The sequence below is a fragment of the Coffea eugenioides genome, unplaced genomic scaffold (assembly GCF_003713205.1).
Source record: "Coffea eugenioides isolate CCC68of unplaced genomic scaffold, Ceug_1.0 ScVebR1_2836;HRSCAF=3938, whole genome shotgun sequence".
NCBI classification, from domain to species: domain Eukaryota; kingdom Viridiplantae; phylum Streptophyta; class Magnoliopsida; order Gentianales; family Rubiaceae; genus Coffea; species Coffea eugenioides.
Window position 1 is genome coordinate 2370 of NW_020863359.1, and position 5782 is coordinate 8151.

General features: G+C 36.7%; 1 non-coding gene across 1 annotated transcript; it reads right to left on the reverse strand.

Annotated features, from left to right (window-relative positions):
• Positions 1 to 5412: 5412 nt before the first annotated feature.
• On the reverse strand, positions 5413 to 5519 carry LOC113757200. The gene has a single exon (XR_003466203.1). It is a non-coding gene; the product is annotated as a small nucleolar RNA R71 (small nucleolar RNA).
• Positions 5520 to 5782: the final 263 nt, after the last annotated feature.

Genomic DNA, 5782 nt, shown 5'->3' on the forward strand with positions numbered 1-5782 from the left:
AGATAATATCAACATTATTCGCTACTTCGGGGATTAGATTGGGTCAAATTTCCGCTGCTCAAACCGTTGGTGATTGGTTGTCTAGATCGTGTCAATTGTAGATCACATCTGTTGGTAATCAGAACTAGTCGACAACTACCAGGTTATATCCTTCTCTTTTTTTTTTTTGTGTTGAGTCGAATCTTCTTGTCTCCTTCAAATCAGATACTTACATCAAAAAAAAAAAAGTACTGTTCACCGATTACTATTCACCGTCACTGTTCATATTACTGTTCATCCGTGGGGGTACTGTTCATCCGAACACAAAATCTGTTGGTGTGTTATCTCTTTTGTGTTTGTGTCTAGTTTGTTGATAATTATTGTGGTCATTGTGTTGTGTCTAGAAAACAAACGAAAAAGAAAAAAATTTTGCAGCCGCTAGGGCTTTCTTGTTCCTTCTTATCGTGTCTCATGTATTGTGTTGCAATCTGTCCGAAATCTTGGATGCTATTTCCTATTGCCTTTTGTCAAGATTGTAGTGTATTTCTTGTGTTGGTTGTGTCGCTTTGGTTGTGAAAACAACCCAGCAAAGTGTAAAAAAAAAAGGAAAAAAAAAGTGTCGCATACCATTGTTTCTTGAGTCGGGTTTGCTGGAATTTCTTTTCTTGTGCTGCCGAACCTGTCTCACCCTTAAACCTTGAATATTTGTGTTTGTTTCTTGCAAACCTTGAATACCAAAAGCATAGTTGGGAAGTTCTTGAGCTTCTTGATCAGATTTCTTGAAGTTCTTGAAAACAAATTTGGGAGTTCTTGGGAAAAGTCTTGGGTTTCTTGAAAACTTGGGAAGAAAACTTCTATTTTCTTGGCACCTTGAACTTAGATCCGAAAATTCAATTGTTGGGACTGAATCTAAGTTCTTGAATATCAATTAGAGAGCCGCAAAAGAAAAAAAAAAGAGCAAAGAAAGAAACGAAAAAAAAGGGGAAGAAAGTATGCATCGGCTCTAGGTTTCCTACTTGGAAAACAAGTCCCATTCTTGATCTACTTCTAATCCTAAAGCTATTGGGATTGAAGTCAGCCAAGAGAACCAAGAAATCAAATCCAAACCTTTCTAAAACACCACAACCTTCCCACATCAGATCCGAACAGCCTTCCCAAACCCCTTGGCGTCCCAAAACAAACCAACCAGCCTCCTAAAACAGCCAACTAATTGAGCCTTGTTCCCTAATCGGTTGCAACACCATTGTAAGCCGAAGTGAACTGTCCATTCAAGGACTAAAAAGACCTACCCTTGAGCATTCCATACATATCAAAAACTCCATAAAATCTACCCGAACACCCCAAGAAAGCAACGAACCAGAATTCCAGCAATAACAAGAGTCCCTTCAATAGAGTCACTCTAGGATCCAAAAAAAATCTGCCATCGCATTCTAATTTCTATCGACATTAGCAATCTGTCCAAGTTGATAAATTGTCGTCTTCGAGTCATTTTTTGCAAATTGTTGTTTGTGTTAGGAGTGTCCAAAAGAGTCCAAACAGGTCTAGCCGTTATTTAGCTTGTTAGAGTCCTTGTCGAAGTCAAACTCTCACAACACTTGAGTTACTCTTTTGCGGACTAAATCAGAAATATTCCAGTGAATTCTTGCTTATGTAATTGCTGCCTTTTGAGTCTTCATTCAGTCTTAAATTCCAGCTACTCATACGCCACTTTTGGGGAAAACTTGATTAAAGTTTGATTGAATTACTTGGAGGAAATTTTTGATTTCTTCAAAGGAAGCAATCAAGGGATTTGAGAAGTGATTAGTGAGAGCATTAGAGTGTTTTAAACACTTGAGTGATACACGAGTGACGAGTGCAAACATGTGAGCTTGTGTGGTCAGGAAAATATCTTTTGTTTCACTAATTTTTTTGCAGGTTTCCTCATACATCATGACGAATACGAGGCATTTAAAGGCTAGCTTACAATATCTTCTTCCTGATCCTAAGGGAGTCAAAGAAGTGGCATTACGTGGTGTAGATGAGCAGTTGGACATCATCAAATCTCAGTTACATGATTGGTTGTATACTCGTTGTGGTGTCAAAGACAAAACTTGCAGCTTGGCCATTGATAGGAGTTGTGAAGTCAATCTTGCAAGCGCTATCATGGTTAACAAATTAAATCTTCCAACCATTGATCATCTTCAACCGTATAAGTTGCCGAGTGCTCATGGTGATGTTTGGGTTACTAAACACACACTTGTACCTATTCAAATTGGCAAGTATGTGGATGAGGTGTTGTGTGATGTAGTCCCAATTCAAGTGACACATGTATTGCTGGGTAAAGCATGGATGTTGAGGCGAGAAGTTAAATATGATGGACATACTAATAAGTATTCCTTCTTATTTAATGATCGTCGTTCTGCACTTGTATCACTTATTTATGACCAACTTTGCATTGATCTAGCATACATGAAAAATGAGCATGAGCGTTATAGTATGAAGAAAGAGCTAGATAAGGGAATTGTGACTGATGGCGTAAAATTCGAGAGAGTGAAAAGGAGAAGAGGTTGATAATAATGAGAGGAAAAAGTCAGCTATGAGCATGAGAAAGAGATTAAAAATTCTAAGAGTAGCTGATTGTGAGAAAGGATGTGAGATCATACATTTTTCTAACGATTCTTAACTCTATGTTGTGTTTCTACTTTTATGCAGGTTAAGCAAGGAAAAATTGAGCTTGATCTTGGCATGTTCTTTCCTAAATCCATTGGTGAATATCAAACTTTTCATGGAGTTTGCATCTTAAGTGTAGTATCTCTTTGTCATCCATTGATGTTCAACTTCAACCATGAGCCTGATTTGCTTATTGGGAGGAATAATGAAGTTTCAAAGAGTTTCTACACTTGAAACTTGTTATAAACTTCCTTCTTATTTCGTTGGTGATAATTCTTTCCTCATCATCCCAAATTCTAATTCCTTACAAACCTGATTTTATTCTTCAATTTGAAGGTACAAAAGCTGCCTATCTCGATCTTGCTCCATTTGTGCAAGATAGGCCATACCAACAACAAATAGCAATGAATTATGTAACTTTGCACAATCATATTCGGGACTTTTCTAACCTGATTGAGCATCACTATGAAGATCCTTATCTTGTGAATGTGAATGGTAAGCTGTCAAGTGATTTTATACCTACAAATCCTAATCGTGTGATTTATTGTGTAGGTCCAAATTCGACCATTCATGACACAAGGCTGATTAGAGAGCTTTGGAGTAGTTGGAGTAAAGCCTTGAGTTTTGCATGGGGGATTGTGAGCATTTTCAAGCTAACCAAGAGACATGTGCACCGAATTACAATAATCATGTCGTATGCAAGTATCGTTCATTCTAAGAGAGCCAATATGTGGAGATTTGAGTGTCATACTGCTAACTCTTGTATACCATTCATTTCCAAACACGATTTGAGGACAAATCTTTTTCAAGAGGAGGGGAATGATACGAAATATGGGCCGCTTATGGGCCATGTTTTGGGCTGCAAGAGATTGAATCTTTTAGTAATAGTTAGTAGTTTATTTTCCAGATTTCTATTTTATTTGCTAGAATAAATTCGGGCCAAACCTCATGTTGAGTTGGATCCGATTTATAGAGTCTAGGCTCACTATTACTTAATTGGTTAATTAGCTTTTATTGGTTATGTTGGGCCAGCTTAAAGCGTTCATTGGGTTGATTATAAGCTGACCATTACATAATGGATTTGAGTAGTAGAATCGGCCCAAAGGCCTAGCCAAGCTAAGTTAGGGTTTTCAAATCACTTTAGATTTTCAAGTTGCATGGCTATATATAGCCAAGGCAAGAGGCCTTCATAATCAGTTTTTGCATTAATAAAAAATCGTGAGCTTTTCACTTTTCTCTTCCAAGAGAGGTTCTTTGAATATTTGAGAATCTTTCTCAAATTATTCAAGTGAACTTATCAATCAAGTAACTCCTTGGTTGTGGCGTTTCTCTACCTATAATTTGGTTCGCTAATTCGTTAAGTAGTGGGTTGAGATAATATCAACATTGTTCGCTACTTCGGGCATTAGATTGAGTCAAATTTCCGCTGCTCAACCGTTGGTGATTGGTTGTCTAGATCTTGTCAATTGTAGATCACATCACCAATCCAAGTAATAACAGTAATAATGAAACTACAAGCTTCAAACCCAAGGATAAAACCCATTAAAGCCAAGAATGAAAGATTGGATGGTGTTGGATAGTTACCTCCTAACTTTAAGAGAAACTAGAAATTTTTGGCACCAAAAGCTCCAAGAAAACTGCTAAGATGAAGTCTTTCTTCTAGCTTAAGTGAATTCCCAAGTGGTTTGTGAGTTGGATGCAAAGTTTGAGATGAAATGGTGGAAGATTTGTGCAAGAATGATGGAAAGTTTTCTTCCTTCTTTCTTGGTGGAGTTCGGCCGGCTATGGAGGTGAGGATAGAGAGTGTGGCTGATGAATGAAGCTTCTTGGAGAAGCTTGAGTGTTTTGTGGTTAAAATTTGAGCAAAAGTCAACTATGAATAGTACTCACGCGCGCGCGTTTCGCATCCGTTTTCTCTCAAGTTTGTTTCACTTGTGCAATAAACCTCCAATGTACTTCCTATAACACTATAATTATTCACCCTTAGTAGTCTAGTATAAGTTTCTTAAATCTCCACTTAGCCGTTCCGGCTCGATTTACGCGAACTTCTTATTCGCGCGCGATAAAGCGGAATTTAAAAGAAATTCATGTAACGATGATATAATTAACTAACTCTAGGGTAAATAATTATAAAAATGACTATTTTAAGAATAAAACATGAATCCTCAAATCTCCAAGATCATTGCACTCTCGGATCAAATATTGCCTCGAAAAATGTGTATTTGCTATTTCTCGCTAAACGAGCCGTAGATAAATTAAATTTGCGAACGGAACGTTTTAAAAATATAAAAGAGACATTTTTGCATACAATGGGTTTTAAAATGAATGAAATAAATTATTCGAAATAAACGGGTGAATAAATAATTAATTAAGCCATTAAAATAATATGAAAGTAAGAAAATATAAATCCGGGTCCTCACAGCAAATAGGTGAACTCTTAGAGATTTTGCTCTACTAGGGACACAAGGGTCACAAACAGGCATAGTAAGACCTATGCTAAATGCTAACAATTTTGAGATTAAATCATCACTTATTCAACAATCTCAATTTGGAGGTAATGCCATAGAGGATCCAAATGCACAGTTGGCTACATTTTTTTAAATATGTGATACCATTAAAATGAATGGCATGAGTGAAGACGCTGTAAGACTAAGGTTGTTTCCATTTTCCTTACGTGATAAAGCCAAAATTTGGTTGCATTCTCATGCTCCAAATACTTTCACTACATGGGATGATCTATCCAGAGTATTTTTGAATAAATATTTTTCACCGGGTAAAACAACTAGATTTAGAATAGACATAACTAGTTTTAGTCAACGAGAGGGTGAATCATTATATGAAACATGGGAAAGATTTAGAGATTTGTTACAGAAATGCCCACACCATGGACTTCCCAATTAGCTAATTATCTAAACCTTCTATAATGATTTATCTTTCTCGATTAAAACTATAATTGATGTAGCTACAGGTGGAGCTTTAATGGGTAAATCACCCCAAGAAGTTCAAAACTTGATAGAGGAGATGCAACAAATAATTACCAATGGACGAATGAGCGAGATAACTATAGACGGCAAGCAGGTATGATAGAAATGGATGCTCTTAACATGTTAAGTGTCCCAATGAACAATATGGTTAAATTGTTAAGTAAACAAAT